Genomic DNA, 23,186 nt, shown 5'->3' with positions numbered 1-23,186 from the left:
AGGAGGAGTTCCATTTGCAGAGGTCATTGGAGCTGAATTTGGCTTCCGGGGCAAAGAGATGCAGCTCTCGATGGATCTGTCTGTGAATGGTCCCAAACAGAGCCGCATCTTGCCAGGGCCTGGAGTCGAGCTTCCCTTGGACACTTAGGGGTTTATTCTTCCCTGCTAGGTTCTGAAGGACAGAGAAACGGGGCTACTAAAACCCTCCACATGGAGCTGCTATGAACTGTGATCTTGTGTGTAGAGGATTTGGCTTGAAACCGAACCACAAGAAGTACCTTGAGGGTCACTTATTGCTTAAGTCAGCCTACTGGGTCTCTTGAGGGAAGCCTGGTACCCACAGGCCTCTGTTCTAGATCACGTGACCACGCCCTCACCCTAGTCACAGCTGATTGGACAGAGATGGGCACATGACTTAAGGGTTACCAATCCTGAGGCTGCTGGCAAATAACATCTGTGGTGGCAGCTTCAAAGGAATGAGGAGCTAGACCAGTGCTTCTAGGGGGATAGGATGTATATACAACTGGTGGCAGATATATGACTTGAAATTTTTTTTAATTGTTATGCTTTTATTTTAATGTATATCAGGAAAATGCTCGCTTCCCATTTATGGTACTCATTAAAAGTTTCCTTTATGATACATACTATTAAAATTCACAAAGAATTTTGTTGTTGTTATTTAACGTATTAAGTAAAATTTAGCCCACTGGTAGGCCAATGGCAAATAATGCGAGAGTGGAAGGTGAATGACACGTGGCAAAGTCCAAAGGCCACATTCCTCCCTCAGGATTTTGAAATGAGAGAAATAGATGATTGAAGGCACTGGCGAGGGGCTGAAGGTGGAGTTGAGTCAGAAACAGCAAAACCAAGGCTGTGCAGGCTGCCTGTGAGGGAGAGGGGAAAACGAGGAGGGTGGGAAACTGGTGGGGGGTGAGATAGGAGACTTGAACAGATGTGCGTAAAGGAAGAGATGCACACTGGAGATGAAGGTAGAGGTGGAGAGACAGAGACAAAGAGAAAGACAGCCAGACAGAGAGAAACGGAGACAGGTGGAAATGCCCTGAGTTACCTATCTCCATGGGTTTCCTGGGTGTGCTTCCACTCCACACATGTCCTTATAGTGAATCCTGCTTGTTTCCTGAGATACCTTGAGTGGGTCTCTGTTCACATCAGAAAGCCCACCATAAATGGATGGATAGGAAGGAATTGTATTTTGAACATCCTTGGGCACCAGCCAGCATGTTTAAACCTAGAATGGCAGGCAATGGGGAGCCACTGGGTGTTCTTGACAGAGAAACGGGGGGGACTAGGGAGAGGCAGGTGAGGTGCCTAGAGAGAACTTCAAGGACATACTTGCAAGCTCAGATATCAAATACCAGAAGATGGCTGATTTCTATAGCTCTTCTTGAAATTTCATGGAACTTACTGATCAAAAAGAGCATCAGCCATTGTGTGAGGTCGTACTCTGTCCAAACCATGGGTGGCCATCTCTATAACTTTGTTACTCTAGAAGCAAATTGAAAGAACCAGTTGGATATAATTTAAATTTTGCTAATGTGTATTTACTATCTGCACCCAATTATCACCAATCAATATAACTGTTATTCCTTAATGGGTGAAAATTGCAATGCCGGCGCCCCAGATCGGCATGGGGTGTTGCGTCTAATTGGGACAGAAGTTACACAGGAGCATAATGAAAATGTAAGTTCCCACACGTTAATCAAACAATTATTTCTATAACCATAAGACAGCTGATTCTAAACTTAATTAGTAAATAAACAAAGTTAATCAGTGAGCTGACATATACTAATCACATATGTGTCACAAGAAAAGAAATATTAGGTAATAATTCATTAAAATATCCCGAACCCCAGCCACTCTACAATCCCCAAGATTAGTCTCCCAGCTTCAAAGGAAGCAATATGCAAATGTTTATTAAAGCATTTTTTTTTATGCTTTAGGGTCTAGGAGGCACCGACAAGCAAAGAAATATATTACTGAGTACAATAATCGCACTGCTTTAAACAACAGAACCAAGAATTGGAAATGTACTTATGTGACATAGTGGACCGTCCAGCTCACTCTGAGCTTAACTATCAGAGTTTAGTTCTCTTCCAGTGAGAGAAAGGGAAAAAGGAAGCTAATTCCAACGCAGACATAAAGACTGTAAGAAGACATGAGGCAAAGCCGATTGCATTTCTCTCTCCACTGCACATCCTTAGCTTCTTTTCAAAACTGCTGCCTGGTAAAATTTTGGGCCCAAATGTGGATTCTTCTCCTCAACTTACCTTGGCTTCTGGTTGGTTCCTGGAACTTTTACTGTCCTTGATGGATCTGTGAGGCTCTCCCCAACCATCATGCAGCTCTGATGATGGTGCCAACCCGTCCAGAAGTTTCCAAAGGGATCTTTGCTTTCTCCTCCTGGAAATAGAAAATGTGCAGAATGAAGAAATCTGAGTGGCTGCTGGGAGAAGAATACCTAATACGAAAATTTCCCAGGGAGGAATATGGATTTGGCCAAGACCCAACAACACAGCTGAATGCAACAAACAGCTAACACATAGGGAGCACTGTCAGTGAGCTATACTAGTGCTTTACACATTGCTATGGTCTGAATGTTTGTGTCCCCTCAGACTCTATATGTTGAAATCTCAAACCCCAAAGGTGATGGTTTTAGGAGGTGGGGCCTTGGGGAAGTGATCAGGTCATAAGGGTGAATAGAATTAGCGCACTTATAAAAGAGATCCTAGAGAGCTCCATAGCCTCTTCTGCCATGTGAGGACACAGAGAGAAGTCTGCGACCCGGAAGAGGACCCTCACCCAACCGTGCTGGTACCCAGATCTCAGACTTCCAGCCTCCAGAACCGTGAGAAATAAATTTCTGCTGTTTATAAGTCTTCCAGTCTGTGGTATACCGGTTACAGCAGCCCAAAAGGACTAAGGCACATACCTTAATGTGCTTAACCCTCACAACAACTCTATGAGATAAGTACCATGACTATCATCTCAGTTTGCACAGACGAGGAAACTGAGGCACAGAATTCAAGAAACTCGGCCTGTCACACAACGTGCAAGTGGTGGAGCCAGGATTTGTGCCTGCGTAGCCAGGTTCCAGAGCCCATGGCTCACTGTTTATGTTCACTGGCTGAGTTTGGGTTTTTCTACATGGCCTATGTGTGCTCCCAGAGTCCTTTGTGCTTCCCTAATTGTATCATTTATCAGTTGATGTCGTTGGGAAATTACTTTTCAGTAGGTAATGCATTACATTAGACATTTAAAGACATATCAAAAGTTCTATGATGAAAATTCCCTTTGACACTCCTGCCCTCAGTCGCCCAGTTCCCTCCCCAGAGGTTCCCGGTGGTTCTACTTTCAACCTCTATGTAAGCAATTACATTGTCTTAGTTTGGGTTTCCTCAAAAGCAGACCTCAAGGTAAATATTTGGGCGTAACCAATTTGTTTGGGAGATTATCCTAGGCAGCATGGTCGAAGAGTGAGGAAGTGAGACAGAGAGGGGAGGAAATCCAAGTGTATGTGAATGAGCAGGTTACCACCATGGGTAATTAAGTCCCTCTGGGACTTCTGGAAGGCAGTGTAGACCAGGTTTCTCAGTTGTCTCCAGCGAGGGGTGAGGGACCTGGGGTATTTATCCAAAGCCAATCCCTTGTTGGTTGAGGGTCACCTCAAGGTGTTAATTCTCTAGAAAGAGCCTCTGTGTGCATTGAAACGGCCTGCAGGCAAATGCTATACACACACACGTTATTTTCTCTTTCAGTACATGTGGAAAAATATTAATATGCACACCGTTGTGTATTCTTTAACCTAACAATGAATCTTAGTAATCTTTCCGTGTCAGTAAGTAAAGAGCTACGTGATAAATTCTTATATAGATATAGATATACTGTCGTTTGTCTAATCGGTCTCTTGGTCACTTGGGTGATGGAACTTTGGAAACTTTCATGACTACAAATAATGCTGAAATGAATAATCTAGTACACGAGTCATTTTGTACATGGATGAGTAGCCACAGGTTAACTTTCTACAGGTGGAATTGCTGGGTCAAGGGGAATCTGTAGTGTTAATGTTGTCGTGCTGCCCTGCACAGGGGTTGCACCTATTTAAATTCCACATCATGAATGAGAGTATCCTGCTCTGTGATGATTAGCAACTTACTTGTCTTTTGTTCCTTCTGTACTTTGGGCTTCTTGGGGCAGCAACCATTTTGGATAACACCTGACACATAGTAAATGCTCCATAAATATTTGGATGGGTGGGAAGTTGAGTGGATGGGTGGATGAGTGGAAGGATGGATGAATGGATAAATGGATGGATGAATGGATAGATAAATAGGTGGATGGATGAGGGATAGATGAATAGGGGGATGGGTGGATGGATGAGTAGATGAATTACCCTGAAAGTATCCTTCTTGAGGAGACCAAGACCCAATATAAAAAAAACAACAAACTAGGAACTAGAAATTAATTACACCAGGTAGATCTCCTTCATTATATGTTCTCATAGCACACTTTGTGCTCCCGGGAGTAGCAGGAAGAAATTCAGCCATGTCTGGCCAGAGGCAGGCTGCTCACAGGGGCCATGCCAGCACAGGCCAAGGCAGGTCAGTTCCTGAAACTTACTGGGATGGCCATTGTCAGCGGCCCTGCTGCCCTTTCATGAGAACAGAGCTGCTGCTCACTCCAAAGTCAACAGTGACAGCATCAGGATTCAGTCGTAGGCTTCAAACATACTGTTCTTACTTTGATTTCAAATTATATGTCAATTAAGAGAGCCAACTGGTCTAAAGATGCTTTTCGCTGCACCCAACTTAAGATGGAGAAAATATCCATTGTTCATACCAAAGAACAATATTATAATTTGGGGTGTAGCTTTGACTGAGAAGGAAAACCCCGGTCCCCCTTCAGCCTGTGTCAGCAAGACCCCCACACTCCATACTGCCTCTCTGCTCAATTTTCTCTCCCCAGATCCCCACATCCTTCCTTTCTGAAAACTTTGCATCTTTATTCTTTCAAAGACACAGCTGGTCGAGGGACTGGATGAAGAATTTGGTTCTCCTCCTCACTTGTTCCTGAACAGATCTCCTTAAGCTGCAGTTTGTTTATTTCCTGGAATTTCTGCCAGCCAAGCAGACCCCAGGGAGGGGCACATGGGAACATCAGGAAGACACTTGAGTCCCATGCTTAGAGCCAAAGCATCCCCATTGTTAAAATAGCATGCAAAGTAACATTCACTTCTTCCAATGTAAATCTATAACACATACTTACTATGGCAACTCAGAAAGTACCAATAAACAAAAAGAAGAAAGTCAAAGTCTACCCAGGCCCTCATGCAGAGATTACCACCTTAACATTTTGGTCAGTAATCTCACAGTCTTTTTTTCTACCCACGCAGTCACTTTTCATCACAAAAATGGCATCATATGGTGCAAACTCCTGTGGTCCAATTTTTCTGCTTGACGTTTCGTGAGAGTCATCTCCTGTCTTTCAAATAGACTTCCATTATGTTTTTTTTTTTATACAGCAGGTTCATATTAGTCAACAATATTATACACATCAGTGTATACATGTCAATGCCAATCGCCCAATTCATCACACCACCACCCACACCCCCTGCCGCTTTCCCTCCTTGGAGTCCATACGTTTGTTCTCTACATCTGTGTCACAATTTCTGCCCTGCAAACAGGTTCATCTGTACCATTTTTCTAGGTTCCACATATACGATATTTGTTTTTCCCTTTCTGACTTACTTCACTCTGTATGACAGTCTCTAGATCCATCCACGTCTCAACAAATGACCCAATTTCGTTCCTTTTTATGGCTGAGTAATATTCCATTGTATATATCTACCACATCTTCTTTATCTATTCGTCTGTCGATGAGCATTTAGGTTGCTTCCATGACCTGGCTATTGTAAATAGTGCTGCAATGAACATTGGGGTGCGTGTGCCTTTTTGAATTGTGGTTTTCTCTGGGTATATGCCCAGTAGTGGGATTGCTGGATCATATGGTAATTCTATTTTTAGTTTTTTAAGGAACCTCCATACTGTTCTCCATAGTGGCTGTATCAGTTTACATTCCCACCAACAGTGCAAGAGGGTTCCCTTTCCTCCACACCCTCTCCAGCATTTGTTGTTTGCAGATTTTCTGATGAAGCCGATTCTAACTGGTGTGACTTGATACCTCATTGTAGTTTTGATTTGCATTTCTCTAATAGTGACGTTGAGCAGCTTCTCATGTGCTTCTTGGCCATCTCTATGTCCTCTTTGGAGAAATGTCTATTTAGGTCTTCTGCCCATTTTTTTAAAATTTATTTATTTATTTATTTTTGGCTGCTTTGGGTCTTCGTTGCTACATGCGGGCTTTCTCTAGTTGCGGCGAGCAGTGGCTACTCTTCATTGCAGTGCACGGGTTTCTCATTGCGGTGGCTTCGCTTGTTGTGGAGTACGGGCTCTAGGCGCGTGGGCTTCAGTAGTTGTGGCACACAGGCTTCAGTAGTTGCGGCTCACGGGCTCTAGAGTGCAGGCTCAGTAGTTGTGGCGCATGGGCTTAGTCGCTCCAGAGCATGTGGGATCTTCCTGGACCAGGGCTGGAACCCGTGTCCCCTGCATTGGCAGGAGGATTCTTAAACCACTGCGCCACCAGGGAAGCCCCCCATTTTTTGATTGAGTTGTTTGTTTTTTTAATATGGAGCTGCATGAGCTGTTCATATATTTTGGAGATTAATCCTTTGTCCATTGATTCATTTGCAAATATTTTCTCCTATTCTGAGGGTTGTCTTTTCGTCTTATTTATGGTTTCCTTTGCTGGGCAAAAGCTTTTAAGTTTCATTAGGTCCCATTTGTTTATTTTTGTTTTTATTTCCATTACTCTAGGAGGTGGATCAGAAAAGATCTTGCTGCGATTTATGTCAAAGGGTGTTCTTCCTATGTTTTCCTCTAAGAGTTTTATAGTGTCTGGACGTACATTTAGGTCTCGAATCCATTTTGAGTTTATTTTTGTGTATGGTGTTAGGAAGTGTTCTAATTTCATTCTTTTACATGTAGCTGTCCAGTTTTCCCAGTACCACTTATTGAAGAGACTATCTTTTTTCCATTGTATATCCATGCCTCCTTTGTCATAGATTAGTTGACCATAGGTGCGTGGGATTACCTCTGGGCTTTCTATCTTGTTCCATTGATCTATGTTTCTGTCTTTGTGCCAGTACCGTACTGTCTTGATTACTGTAGCTTTGTTCTATAGTCTGAAGTCAGGGAGTCTGATTCCTCCAGCTCCGTTTTTTTCCCCTCAAGACTGCTTTGGCTATTCGGGGTCTTTTGTGTCTCCATACAAATTTTAAGATCTTTTGTTCTAGTTCTGCAAAAAAATGCCATTGGTAATTTGATAGGGTTTGCATTGAATCTGTAGATTGCTTTGGGTAGTATAGTCATTTTCACAATATTGATTCTTTCAATCCAAGAACTTGGTATATCTCTCCATCTATTGGTATCATCTTTAATTTCTTTCATCAGTGTCTTATAGTTTTCTGCATATAGGTCTTTTGTCTCCCTAGGTAGGTTTATTCCTAGGTATTTTATTCTTCTTGTTGCAATGGTAAATGGGAGCGTATCCTTAATTTCTCTTTCAGATTTTTCATCATTAGTGTATAGGAATGCAAAAGATTTCTGTGCATTAATTTTGTATCCTGCAACTTTACCAAAGTCATTGATTAGCTCTAGTAGTTTTCCGGTAGCATCTTTAGGATTCTCTATGTATAGTATCATATTATCTGCAAACAGTGACAGTTTTACTTCTTCTTTTCCAATTTGGATTCCTTTTATTTCTTTTTCTTCTCTCATTGCCGAGGCTAGGACTTCCAAAACTATGTTGAATGATAGCAGTGAGAGTGGACATCCTTGTCTTGTTCCTGATATTAGAGGAAATGCTTTCAGTTTTTCACCACTGAGAATGATGTTTGCTGTGGGTTTGTCATATATGGCCTTTACTATGTTCAGGTAGGTTCCCTGTATGCCCACGTTCTAGAGAGTTTTTATCATAAATGGGTGTTGAATTTTGTCAAAAGCTTTTTCTGCATCTATTGAGATGATCATATGGTTTTTCTTCTTCAATTTGTTAATATGGTGTGTCACATTGATTGATTTGCGTATATTGAAGAATCCTTGCATCCCTGGGATAAATTCCACTTGATCATGGTGTATGATCCTTTTAATGTGTTGTTGGATTCTGTTGCTAGTATTTTGGTGAGGATTTTTGCATCTATATTCATCAGTGATATTGGTCTGTAATTTTCTTTTTTCGTAGTATCTTTGTCTGGTTTTGGTATCAGGGTGATCATGGCCTCATAGAATGAGTTTGGGAGTGTTCCTTCCTCCGCAATTTTTTGGAAGAGTTTGTGAAGGATGGGTGTTAGCTCTTCTCTAAATGTTTGATAGAATTCGCCTGTGAAGCCATCCTGTCCTGGACTTTTGTTTGTTGGAACATTTTTAATCACAGTTTCAATTTCATTACTTCTGATTGGTCTGTTTATATTTTCTATTTCTTCCTGGTTCAGTCTTGGAAGGTTATACCTTTCTAAGAATTTGTCCATTTCTTCCAGGTTGTCCATTTTATTGGCATAGAGTTGCTTGTAGTAGTCTCTCAGGATTCTTTGTATTTCTGCGGTGTCTGTGGTAACTTCTCCTTTTTCATTTCTAATTTTATTGATTTGAGTCCTCTCCCTCTTTTTCTTGATGAGTCTGGCTAATGGTTTATCAATTTTGTTTATCTTCTCAAAGACCCAGCTTTTAACTTTATTGGTCTTTGCTATTGTTTTCTTTGTTTCTATGTCATTTATTTCTGCTCTAATCTTTATGATTTCTTTCCTTCTGCTAACTTTAGGTTTTGTTTGTTCTTCTTAATCTAGTTCCTTTAGGTGTACGGTTAGATTATTTATTTGAGCTTTTTCTTGTTTCTTGAGGTAGGCTTGTATAGCCATAAACTTCCTTCTTAGAACTGCTTTTTCTGCATCCCATAGGCTTTGGATTGTCGTGTTTTCATTGTCATTTGTCTCTAGGTATTTTTTGATTTCCTCTTTGATTTCTTCAGTGATCTCTTGGTTATTTAGTAACGTAGTGTTTAGCCTCTATGTGCTTGTGTTTTTTACATTTTTTTCCCATGTAATTCATTTCTAATCTCACAGTGTTGTGGTCAGAAAAGATGCTTGATATGATTTCAATTTTCTTAAATTTACTGAGGCTTGATTTGTGACCCAAGATGTGATCTATCCTGGAGAATGTTCCGTGCGGACTTGAGAAGAAAGTGTAATCTGCTGTTTGGGGATGGAACGTCCTATAAATATCAATTAAATCTATCTGGTCTATTGTGTCATTTAAAGCTTCTGTTTCCTTATTTATTTTCATTTTGGATGATCTGTCCATTGGTGTAAGTGAGGTGTTAAAGTCCCCCACTATTATTGTGTTACTGTCGATTTCCTCTTTTATAGCTGTTAGCAGTTGCCTTATGTATTGAGGTGCTCCTATGTTGAGTGCATATATATTTATAATTGTTATATCTTCTTTTGGATTGATCCCTTGATCATTATGTAGGAAGGGATCCCTTGATCCCTTCCTTGTCTCTTGTAACATTCTTCATTTTAAAGTCTATTTTATCTGATATGAGTATTGCTATTCCAGCTTTCTTTTGATTTCCATTTGCCTGGAATATCTTTTTCCATCCCCTCACTTTCAGTCTGTATGTGTCTCTAGGTCTAAAGTGGGTCTCTTGTAGACAGCATATATATGGCTCTTGTTTTTGTATCCATTCAGCAAGCCTGTGTCTTCTGGTCGGAGCATTTAATCCATTCACGTTTAAGGTAATTACTGATATGTATGTTCCTATGACAATTTTCTAAATTGTTTGGGGTTTGTTTTTGTAATTCCTTTTCTTGTGTTTCCCACTTAGAGAAGTTCCTTTAGCATTTGTTGTAGAGCTGGTTTGCTGGTGCTGAATTGCTAGCTTTTCCTTGTCTGTAAAGCTTTTGATTTCTCTATCGAATCTGAGTGAGATCCTTGTCAGGTAGAGTAATCTTGGTAGTAGGTTCTTCCCTTTCATCACTTTAAGTATATCATGCCACTCCCTTCTGGCTTGTAGAGTTTCTGCTGAGAAATCAGCTGTTAACCTTATGGGAGTTCCCTCGTATGTTATTTGTCATTTTTCCCTTGGTGCTTTTAATAATTTTTCTTTGTCTTTAATTTTTGCCAGTTTGATTACTATGTGTCTCGGCATGTTTCTCCTTGGGTTTATCCTGTATGGGACTCGCTGTGCTTCCTGGACTTGGGTGGCCTTTTCTTTCCCATGTTAGGGAAGTTTTCGACTATAACCTCTTCAAATATTTTCTCTGGTCCTTCCTCTCTCTCTTCTCCTTCTGGGACCCTTATAATGCGAATGTTGTTGCGTTTAATGTTGTCCCAGAGGTCTCTTAGGCTGCCTTCATTTCTTTTCATTCTTTTTTCTTTATTCTGTTTCACAGCAGTGAATTCCACCATTCTGTCTTCCAGGTCACTTATATCCGTTCTTCTGCCTCAGTTATTCTGCTATTCATTCCTTCTAGTGTATTTTTCATTTCAGTTATTGTATTGTTCATCTCTGTTTGTTTGTTCTTTAATTCTTCTAGGTCTTTGTTAAACATTTCTTGCATCTTTTCGATCTTTGCCTCCATTCTTTTTCCGAGGTCCTGGATCATCTTCACTATCATTATTCTGAGTTCTTTCTCTGGAAGGTTGCCTATCTCCACTTCATTTAGTTGTTTTTCTGGGGTTTTATCTTGTTCCTTCATCTGGTACATAGCCCTCTGCCTTTTCATCTTGTCTGTCTTTCTATGAATGTTGTTTTTGCTCCACAGGCTGCAGGATTGTAGTTCTTTTGGCTTCTGCTGTCTGCCCTCTGGTGGATGAGGCTATCTAAAAGGCTTGTGCAGGTTTCCTGATGGGAGGGGCTGGTGGTGGGTAGACTAGACTTCCATTATTTTTAACAATTGCATAATAGTCTGTTGGATGGCTATAACTTAGCTGATTTACCCTTCTCCTCTTGTTGGCCATTTAAATTGCCCCGTTTGATTATTATAAATTGCACTACTGGCAAGAATTAGTCTTTTCAAGAGCTTTCTTTTCCCCCAAATATTTCTGAGGTTTCCCAAGGGTGACCATGCCACAGTTGATGGCTATCATGGAAGAGGGAATGTGGCCTATTATATCAAGGGTGATACCTCATTGCAAGAGGACACAAGGTACTTCTCCTTCAACACTGGTGGGGGTGGAGCTCCTGCTCTTGGGGAGGTGATGTGGGGCTTTGCCACTGCCCTGATGCCTCTTAACGTTCTGGTCTTCTGCAATTTTCACCCTGACCTCTCCTCTGCCCTTTACTGATCTGTCCCCATCTGGGAGCAGACCCTTATTTTTATTCCCACGGCACAGAGAAGACTAGACCAGCAAGTCTACCAAGAAGTTGCTGAACTTCCAGGAGGTATTTACAACCAAGCACGCAATTTATTTCTGCTGCTCAAGGTGGCTTCTCTCAGAATCCTCAGGCTCCAAGCCCATCCTATGGGCCTTTACTGGCTGCCCCTTGCCTGGATGCTGTCCTGCCTCCAAAACCCATGGGCAGCGGATCCAACCCCACCGGGAGTGCCTTTGAGCACATCTGCACTGCTGGGGTCCAGACCTCCTTGTCTAAAATGCCACCTCCACTGTCCTCCTTTCCTGCCCACAATTTAACTGTGGGAATATGGACATAAATGAAGACCACCCAAATGAAGAATAAGTGAAGGCTACTTCTTTAGAGATGGCTATAAAGTACAGGAATCAGCCACAGTGACTTGCATTTGGCAAAAACTCAAAGGCCAGCAGAGAAGTGGGAGAGCTTTATAGTGGAAAAAAGGGAAAACTTCTGGTATTCCCTAGTTGTTGGCACGGGGAGGCTGGCGGCAGGCATGCTATATGCACTAGGAGAAGGCATCCTATGTGATTGGCTAGGGGAGCTTATTTTCCTTTCTCTGGCCAGTCCTAAGTTGGAAGTGGGGGCAAAACTGGGGAACCTGGCAGGTTAGTTATTGATCAAGCCCTTACCATTTGGGGCTAATCGTTGCAGAGGCTGTAGGTCAGAGTTCTATTCTTATATATAGTCTGGCCATTGTCCACTTGTATATTCAGTCTCAGAATTGTCAACTCCCTTTATGAGAAGCCTCACCGGATACCAATAAGGGGAGGTCTGGCTCCTCAGTCCCAATACAAGGTGATCGTACCAGAATAAAACCACCCAGCATCAGTACCTTTCCCAGAGTCTGAGTAATTCAGTCTTCCCTAGCACTGTAAAAAGAAAAAATTCCACTTATATCAGCAGTTGCCTAGAAACATTCAAGCTAAGTGTCGTGTCTCATCACAAATGGTTGTAACCAGCTGAAGGTGGTATAAAGGGCCACAAGCTCTTAGTGACCCTGAATGCCAGGCCTCATTGGAAGTAACTGAAGACTCTCTCCTGACCAGTGGATCTGTGTACAGACCCATGGACCCATTCGTTCTGTCCACAGGGCTAGCGCCCAACCAGAAATTAGCACAGCACCATGAAAATTCCTTTCTAGCACTTACAGCTCCTGACTTCATCACCTCTTCATGATCTGCTCAGTGAAATTCCCCACTGGCTTAACAAGTTAATAGACTTTGTTTCATAATTTTTTTTTTTAGCTCTGTGGCATTTGTGTATTTTCGACTACATCTACATGACCTCAACTGCCGAGTCCAGGCTGGGCTCCCCCTGAGCTGGACCAGGTCATTTTTGAAGTTGGGCTTTCTCATCCTTTTTGTGGCCACCAGGACATCTGCCCCAGCTCCCCATCAGCAATACTCATCATGAGGGCACGGCAATCCCTGAAGACATGCAGTGGGATCTGGGCCTCCTGCACAGAGCTGGCTAACCCCATACAGGAAAAAAAAATCCACCTACCCACCCCAAGTAAAACAAAGTCTCCAGAGAATGAGGAGGACCTTGGCCTAACCATCTGCGTTCAGGATAACGGCGAATTCACAGCTTTCCCTGAAACAACTGACATCCACTTGCACTGGTCTCGTGAAGCCAAAGGGTCTGCATCCAGGTGGTTTTTCCAGAGCGAAGGAACAGCGTGCTCCACAGGACATTTAAATCCCCACCACTTGCCAAAGACGGCTTTCAGTTATAAACTGAAAGTTTTTCCAGCCTCTGCTAGTCCCAGTGACGTTTATATACCTTTGTGAGAATCAGGCAGGGCACTCTGTTATATCCATGAAAGTAGAATGGTGTAATCCACCATTTTTAAAAAATAAATAAATTTATTTATTTTTGGCTGCATTGGATCTTCGTTGCTGTGTGCGGGCTTTCTCTAGTTGCGGCAAGCGGGGGCTACTCTTCATTGTGGTGCGTGGGCTTCTCATTGTTGTGGTTTCTCTTGCTGCGGAACACGGGCTCTAGGCGCGTGGGCTTCAGTGGTAGTGGCACGTGGGCTCAGCAGTTGTGGCGCACCAGCTTGGCTGCTCCGCGGCATGTGGGATCTTTCCAGACGAGGGATCGAACCCGTGTCCCCTGCACTGGCAGGCAGATTCTTAATCACTGCGTCAGCAGGTAAGTCCCTCCACCATTTTTTAATCCATAGATTTTCCTGGTACATTTAAAATGGGGCTTTAATTGGCCTACCAACAACAAAAGTTTTACATAATACGAGATTGTAAACTCTGCAAGATTTGGGGATAGATTTATCAGTCTCTCATTCGCACAGAATAATTTCTCTGGAACCTTGATAATAGCAGATACCTAATAAATATGTTTTGATTGAGGGAATGAAACTAATTTCTCAGGAGTGTTATAGGTCAAGAGAAAGATCTGGGGACCAAATACCTGAGGTGTGTATGCATTTGTGGAAAGAGAGAGAAAGGGAGGGAGGGAGAAAGAGTAAGAGAGAGAGGGAGATAGATAGATAGATAGGTAGAGAGAGAGAGACAGATAGACAGACAGGTCTTCAAAGTAAACCCTGATCTGATTTATCAAGAAACTGAATGTTCAGCGAGGGTAGACTAAAGAGAGATGAATTCAGGCATGACAACAAAGAGAAAGGTAAAGGCCTTTCCATTACTGTGTGACCTTAGACAACTATCTTTACCTTTCTGATCTTGATTTTCTCATCTGAAGAATGAGGATCTTCAGAGTCTTTCTGATGAGCTCATTCATGTAAAGCACTAATCACAGGATTTAGCACAGAGTAAATCTACATAAGTATGAGCCGTTAAAAAAGAAAGACTATATTTCACCAAATCTAAGATGCCATTGATTGTACAACATGTTACTTCGTGAACCACTGGTAATGAGGAAATGGTGCCAATTACCCCATGACACAACGCCTTCATGTCAGTTGATGGTAAGAAACATCCTGATTTCAGAGATGTTAAAATGTAAGGAAAATGTGCATCTTAGAATCAATGAGCTAGAATGTAAAGATAAAATTCATCTTCCTCAATTACCCTCTCTAGGACAATTTTGTACCTCTGGCAAGCAGTCCTTTCCAAGCATCCCTTCATTCACAGAACACAAACCCCAGCAAGGTCACCTGGCTCTCAAGGTGAGGGGGGCTGACCTTTGCTCACTCGCGGAGGCTGAAGCAGGAGAAGTGGGTTAGATGCGCCTTCTCCTCTGGCCCAGGCTGGTGTCATCTCCCGGCCACACAGCATGTGTGTTTACAAACCTGGCTTGCTGACTGAGCTTTTGATATTCACCCTATGGGATTCAGACTCATCATGATAAGGAGAGAATCCAGCTTTACAAGACACTCAGGACCTGACTCCACTCTCTGTGATCTTTGGCAACTGCCCAGGGCCTGGATTTTAACCTCCCTGGAAAGCCATGATTCATGTCCCCCTTCTCAACACTTGACAGCAACCTCCCAGAGTCTGCTGAGACCTCTCCGACGGGAAATCAAAGTGTGTGGGCATTTCAGAACTGTGTCCTCCTGCTGTCAGAAACAGGGGTGGAGGGTGCAGTCCAGGCTCCCCAGCAAGGAGACACACATGGAGGCATCCTAGCCCCCAAGACTGAATGAACCATGAGTAAAATCCTAAAGTAATGGGTCTGGAGTAATGCATTCCAACCACAAAAAGGCTAATTATCAACTACTACTATTGAAAATGTACTGGTTATGTGCCAGACAATGTTCAATGTACTTTACAAGCATCACCTCATTTAAAACTCACACCCCTTGTGGGCAGATAATCATAAGGTCCATTTCACAGATGAGGACACTGAGGCTCAAAGTCACAAACCTAGAAAGAGTTGGAATGAGGATTTGAAGCCAGGTAGCAATGACTCTTACCCAAGACCCCTGGGGACAGGGGAGGGACATGATATGAGGCTAGAGAGGGGTCTGCTAGAGTCCAGGGTGGCTATCTGGGGACAACTTTATGCTTAGTAGCAGGAAAGGGTTTTCAAAGCGTTCCAAGCATTTGTGGCTTGAAGATGGTAAAGTTCTCCATCTACCACCTAAGTGTTTATTTCTCACTCACACGTCTGTGAGCCAGCTGGAATCTGGCTGGTCCAGGCTGGGTTCTGCTGGCTTTGGCCCCGGTCAGGTCAGATCCATATCTGCTCCATGCGTCTCTCATCCTCCTTGGACTAGCAGTCTGACTCCAGAGGCACGTTCTACTCAGGCTAAAGGAAGGAGCTTGAGGGGGCCAACCCCACAGCACAAACGCATTCCAAGTCTCTGTTGGGATGACATCCTCTAATGTCCTCTTGGTCAAAGCAAGTCACACGGCCCAGCCCAAGTCAAGGGGTGGGATGCACGGTCCTCCTTGCAGATACGCAAGGGAGCGGATATTTGCTGAATAAAGACCAGACACCCTACATCCTCCTCGTGGGATTTTCTTTCTGTTTTGCGATCATCTGGCCATTATTATGGCAGAAACCATTTCCTTGGCATAGTCTGGGTCACGGCGCCCAAATTATTGGTGCTTGGTTTTCTTTTTCGCTCGTAAACTTTGGTCTGTCACCTCCAGCTATAAGCTGAGTTCCTCCTCTGAATTTTATAACTCTAGCCCTCCAGTCTGAACGGTAAGCCCTCTTTTTAATTAAAGAATCCTTATTCCTGAGGAAGCAATGCTTTCTCTAGGCTTGTCGCCAGGTAATAATCACTGCCTCTGACATGTAACTGATAGACTCTCCTACCTGGAGCCTCTCCACCAATGACCACAGTGAGCCAGTCTATTTCTCTCTAGCTTGCGATCTGGGACAGCTTCCAGGAGAGATATTCATTGCTCACTGGGCCTCAACTTGCTGCCTTAGAAACTCCCCCTTATTTGGCTACTCCCTGCAGGTAAGCGTTGTCATCGTGGCCTCTCTCAGACCCTTTAATGTGCTTCTCTCTGGCTACCCCTGTGATCCCATGACTTTGAGGGACCCACCCTGTTTCCCGATCTGCAAGCATGTACGCTTCCTTCAAAGGGAATCTTTATCTTTCTTTTTTCTTTTCCCCTGAGCTTAGTTCAAACATCTAGGTCGTTAGGACTTCACACAGCCCTTCTCAGCAATCCAGGGTGCCCATGTGCCCCAAAGTCTCCCACCAGGTGTAGCCCTTCCCCTGGATTGCTCCACTGGGCATAGTGGAGACCAGGCACTATTTCCCATCCTCCACCAGCACCACTGCCTCTCTCACTGCCCCTCCCAGGAGCCCATTCTAATGAGCTGAACTTCCTCTGTGCTGATGGGCCCATTAGTCCAGGATGAAGAATAAGGTGTGAATGGCTTTCACCCCCTTGGGATGCACCATATCAGAGGGGTCTTAGTGTCGCTGCTTGGGCATCAAGCTTCGAGAATCTGCTCCTTTGCTTCTCCCTATGACCCATGTATCCAGGTGGCTGGCCTGGATTGGGGATGGATTTTAATCTTCCCACTCAGAATCCCCACGCCCCTATGACAACTCAGGCTTTTCCATTAGCATAGTGTCATAATGCTAGACCACCTCTTCCCTTGGGGTGAATTCTCTCCCTGGGGGCTCCCTGACTGATGGCAGGGGTCACATTCTAGCAGAGATCCCTACTTATCAATCAAAGTCCACTTTTACATGAAAAACTTTTGTTTCCTGGAATATAAGTCACAAATCAACCCAAAGCATGACCAAGGAGAGGAGACTTCAGGGAATTTGACCTGGAAGGAGAAACACTTTTGCCCAAGGCAGATCATTAGCACATCCCCCAACAGAGCTGAAAAGTCAATCTTTCAATGTGCCATGATTAGATTTCCATTTGGAGTTAACATCTTCCCAACTGCTGAGATCTAAAAAGGCCTCTGGCCCAAGCAGAGGAAAGACCGGAGAACAATCAGCATCGTTATTAATACTCTGTATGTAATTTCAAGGGGAAATGCTCGGGAATCGGGGGTGAGGAAGGAGGGGGCCACACAAACCAAAATGCCCATGTCCTTTGAAAGCAGCTGTGATTGATTGAGTTACGTCCCTGGTTTGCAAGTGTCCTGAGTGGTCCCCTCTCTGGTGCAACCAATTATCTTTCTGCCTGCAGGAGCCACGGGGTGCATTAACAGGAAACCAAGGTGATTAACACAAAATTGAAATATCTCCTCTGGGACAAGAGCAAAAACTGCAATTCAACCGCACTTGGCTGACTCTGGCCTGAGCACCACGAACTTTTCATTTGCCGCTACAGGAATGTTCTGCTACAGGACGTTCCAGCTCCATCTGTTCACTCAGCCATAAATATTTTTCTCTACCACCTGACCAGAAATCCTGGGGAAGGCATGGAGTTCCAGATGGAGAGCCCAGATGATGGACAGACCGTGACCTTCTCAGGGTCCTCAGGGATGCAGGGACATACAAGGGAGCCACAACTGAGAATGCCCACGATTGGACAGAATTTACAGGAAACTGTGGGTCACCTGAGCCAGCACCTCTCAAAGTGTGGTGCTCACGGCTAGGTGGTTCGGGGTAGGGCAGTAAATAACACTGACAGAAAGCCATTCTCTTTTGGGTCTTAAACAGTAATGAGAAAAATCATTCCTTCTCAATTCCCTTTCATCCTTCTGCTTAAGTCAAGGAGGAAGTCTCTCTTTGGCGATAATAGGTCTCTAATACCTAACACCTGCTAATCTGTCCTGATATAACCAAGAGCCATCAAGAACCAGAGAAGAACCTCAGGCAGGAAACAGCCTCCAGCCAGAATTCTGTTTAAGACTTACACCCGGAAATGGCATAGCATCCCTTCTGTCATATGCTTTCGGTTAAAGCCAATCCCAGAGCCAGTCAGATTCAACGGGAGGGGACAACACCAGGATGTAAATATTGGAAGGCATGGTTCACTGGGGGCTGCTAATATCCAGACACCCACTGTACCCACTTCTAGCGTCCGAACCACTCACTTTGCCAGAGGGTTGGAGACCCCTTTTGCAATTAAAAAAAAAAATCTATTTCATTTGTTTCATATATTCCTGTAAGCAACACATATCAGCTCGGGCCTACTTTGTGCCGGGGCCAGAAGTCATTAAGGCACAATCGAACAGAATTTTGTCAAGACCAAGACCCTCGACTTACTCTTTGTCTAGTCCCCACTGGGCCCAGTCCAGCACCAGACACAGAGCTAGTGTCAATCAGTCACAAATCTCGCCTCCGATGCCTACGGCTCTGTGAACTGCAGCTGGTCAGTTAACATGCTTCAACCTCCACGTCACCATCTGTAAAAGGGGAATGGTGCTTCTTGGCCAGGTTCTTGTGGGAGCCGATAAGATTAACATATGGAAGCATTTAATACAAGTTGGTGAATGAATGTGTGCATGAGTGAGTAAGTGAATGAATGAGTGAGTGAATGAAAGAACAGATCCAGAATCTCTTCCATGCCAGGCATGGGGCGGAGATCAAGGGGTTGCAGAGTTGAGGAGTTAAGATCTTGAACTCTGGGGTCAAAGTATCTATGTCTAAATTCCAGCTCTGCAGCTCAGCTGCTGCATGACCCTCTCTGGGTCTCAGTTTCCTCATCTGTAAAATGGAAACAATGGGAAAACTATCTGCCGAGCTTACAGTCAGCATCAGCTGTCATGAGGGATCCAGAGACCAGGAAGTTCTGCACAGGGCAGTGGGCAGGGGCCCGGAGTCCCTGTTTTCCTGCCTCCCAGGGTGCAGGCCTGTAGAGGCTGTGAATGCCAGCTGTCTTGGCAGCTACTAATTCTGGACAGTCTCCAAGTGTAACTCAGACTCCGCAGAGAGAATCTGTAAATAAGGCCTCCTGTAAATCACAGCTAACCACTCTCATCAGGCCCCTCGTGCAGCTTCCAGATCCAGTAAAGTCAGGCCCTGTCGCCTGACCCGTTATGCCGCCCCCTCACCCTGATCAGAGACCCTGGGAGGGAGGTGGTTCTAGGGCTGATGTTCTGAGACCCGTGTCCTGACTGTCTCCATAAATGTGGAACTCACGGGTCTCCATGCCGCTGTGATTCCACCCTCTCCCTTCCCTGTCCATTTAGGCCATCTGATTCATCTCTCCAATTTAATAAAAATAGTATCCTCCCAGGCTCCCGCCAAGGCCAGAGACAGGCAGGATACCTCCAAAGTTTAAACCAAGCCAGACCTTAATTAGTCAGCAGCATCAATATCACTTTTTCCTGTGATTAGCATTTCAAAGTAAATTCCACAACTTGGGCTGTCAGCGTCCAGGAGCCTGGCAGAAGGTTGTTATGTGCAGCAGGAAAAAAACAAAAAAAATCACACCATGGAGAGTGCCTGGGCTTTCAGAAACTCAGCAACTCTGCCGAGGCCCCTTCCTCTCAGCTGCTGACCCCGTGCCAAGTTCCCCAGCTGGCCCCATGTTTCCCTTTCTGTCCGTGGGCTTGATCTTTACACTCTGAGGTCTGGGTCAACAGGAGGTCGGTAGAACCACCGAGAGCTGTAAACTGAGGTCCACAGGCTAATTCTCCCGGGTGATGTGTTGTCTCTCTAAACAGGAAATTGTACACAAAAGTCTCCATTTCTGGCTTCTTCTGGGAAGTACCAGATCTGGCCACACGGGGCCCACCTTTCCTCCTGTGGCAGCATCATAAGAACTGAGTAGCAGCTGCCACTTTTAGACAGACATGAACTCTCCAGTTTGCCACGGTCCCCATCATTCCCTACGGTCCGGTACCTGGCTCTCACATCTGTTATGTGTGGGGCCTTGGTGAAAACTTGAGTTTTTGTCCCCTGTTATTGGGGCTGGTTGGATGAGGCAGGAAATTCTGGATGGCCCACAGACCGTTCAGAGGCGAGACCAGGGTTAGCCCTCTCAGGAAGAGGAGGGGAATGCAGATGGGGCCAGAAAGATCTCACTGGGTATGAAGGAAAAGCCTGGCAGAGGGCATAGGACCCGCTCAAGCAGTCCCTCTGCCCCATCACCCCCAGCTTCTCTCTCCCTTCAACTCAAATCTCATGAAAATCTCTGAGACTGGGGGTAGAGTAGAATGAGCACCTGCACAAGTGACAGGACAAATGGGTCCCTGCCCAGATCTGTCATTAACCTGATGGATCACCATGGACACATTTCTCTGTGCCTTGGTTTCCCCTTCCGTAAAATGAAGCCGTTGAATTGGCTTACGGACCTCTGAGCTTCCTTCCAGCTCCTCGTCACTTGTCCCAAGGAAGAGGCTGCGACCAGAGGCTCTCTGAGCTCTGGAGAGGGGAAGAGTGACACTCCCCAGTGGATTTAGACGCCTCCCCCTCAATAATCTCTACCACTTGCTCCATCTGTTTATATAAATGGACATGTTCTGAATCTTCGGTAAAGGGCTTTGACTACTGTGCTGCTTCAAGTCGAGTCCCCAGCACATGGTTCCAGGAAAACGGCACCCCTAGCGCCTCCCAGAGAGAAATTCTGGCATTAATACTGAGCCTCTTGCTCAGGCCTTGACCTCTGCCTGCTTTCAACTCTGCCAGTCCACCAACAGTTCTTAAATGTTCACTCAACACATGTCTTAAATTTGTTTTAAGCATCTTTCGTGTGCCAGGAAGTATGCAGGGTCCTAGGGCTTTGGTGTCTAAGGGAGTGTAGGGAGAATTCTGTTGCTGACTCCCATGGCTCTCTGTGAGAGAGATGGGGTGGGGGGAGAGGGAGAGAGAGAGAGAGGGAAAGAAAGATGGAAAGATGGATGAGTGGATGGATCTATGGAGAGAGGGAGGGACTCCACTGATAAAGTTCTTAACCAACCCCCTGACCTTCTTATTTCCTTTTCTCTTGCTCTATCAGTGTCTCTCATATTCTACCCTCTTCTCCCACCCTCCCTGTGCTCTGCAGGTTGAGTGGGTAAAAGAGTTCAGATCAGAGACCTATTCTCTGTCCCCTCATTTGCTTTTCTGGGTTTGGGTCCCACTTTCTGGCATCATGGCCCACTCTTTCCTTGACCCCCCTCACTCCACATGTCCACTCAGGACTGCCCAGGAGACCCTGCTGCTCTAGCCACTGCCCTGAGGAGCAGACACCCCAACTCACAGGCCAGTACCTCCCCCGCTGAGAAGCTGGCTCCCCATGGGGACCTCTAGATTCAGAGATGGGTGGGAGGGGAGGAGAAGGGCAGTGAAATTGAGAATGCTTTTGAGACCTCAGTGATGGCTGGGCTGTAACTGGAGATGGCATTCTCTCCCCTCCTTCCAGGCTCCAAGCACTCTTTTGGGAATATTTGCTTTGGCATCTGCTGTAAGTTGGCAGCATGCAAGCGGTATAGAAGGCTGCTGGAAGGAAGGGCCAACAGCCAGCTTCTTTCTAAGTGAACCTAGCTCCTCCCTACCGTCCCAGCATCTCCTCAGGGAGAGGCTTCCTTGCTTTTGAAGGGGAACAGAATATATACCAAGGCCTTTTAGGGTCAAGAGATAGTGTCTGATAGAGACATCTATCCCCTGAGGCATCAGTCCACATCTGGACCAGGACAGTGCTGTGGGTCTGGAAGACCTACCCATTGGTCTTGGTCTGCCTATTGTACTCCTCCACCTGCACAAAAAAACTACTTTTCATGGATGGCCCCATGCTCCTAGGCTCCCATACCGCCTCCATTAACAACCACCACTTAATAACGACAGTAACAATAGTAGCTGATTGTTTCAACAGTACACACATTGGGTAACAACCATGCTAAACTCTCCAGAGCCACTAAACTATTTCATCCTCCGAACAGTCCATCAGCCAGGTATTAATATACTAGCAAATTCACACCACGTACTCCCTGTGTGATCTGGACAATGTAGTTACCCTCTCTGAGCCTCAGTTTCCCCATCTGTAAAATGGGAATGATGACACCTGCTTCATGGGGCTGTTGGGGGATTTCTTCTATGCCTGCAAAAGGCTTGACCTAAATCCTGACTCCTGAAAGTGGAAACTGACTTTTCAGAGGGGTTAATTATTCAGGGACACACAACCAGCATTAGGGGCCAGGTTTTCCTGCCCCTAAAACAAGTGCACTCAGCCAGTACACTATGCTTAAAATCAGAGTTCTCTGCAGCTGGACTGCAGAGATCCATCATGAGCACGTAAACTGTAACCCACGTATGCCACTGCATCTTAAACAGAAATCGAGAGTAAGCGGTTCACATGGGACTGAGCAGCTGGTGGTCATGTCGTTATCCAGCACATCATGCTTCTCCCTAAGGGACATTTGCAGCAGAGCGGTCTGAGGGAGGCCGGAGATATTGCAAGGCCTCCTCAAAGCAGATGAGCCCCTTTGGACATAGGTACAGACCACATCTCTTAATGTTCACTCTGACTTTGACAGCAGGGAAGAAAGGATGAATCTCTCAGCTCCATGCTTCCCAAACCTGGCTAGGTATCACATCACCTGGGGACTTGATGAGAATGTACATTGGTTGGCCCCATCACCAGACCTGGTGATTCAGACGCTTCAGCATGCGGCCTGAAGATCTGTATTTCAAGGCCATCATCACAAAACTTTTTTGGGGCAGCAGAAAACTACCACTACCACTGTGTCCTTGGATCGTCAACATCTCTGAGGGGTCTGGATTTTTAAACCTGATGAGGTTACTGAAGCTCAGAGAGATTAAGAAAATTCGTTCAAGGCCATACAACTCGTGTATCAGGATCAATTCTACTCTGAGAAGAAAACTCAAAATTTTAAAGGTGGTTTAAACAAAAATTTAGAGATAG

Source organism: Phocoena phocoena, chromosome 13 (assembly GCF_963924675.1).
Source record: "Phocoena phocoena chromosome 13, mPhoPho1.1, whole genome shotgun sequence".
Classification (NCBI taxonomy): Eukaryota; Metazoa; Chordata; class Mammalia; order Artiodactyla; family Phocoenidae; genus Phocoena; species Phocoena phocoena.
Note: the sequence above shows the minus strand (reverse complement) of the source record.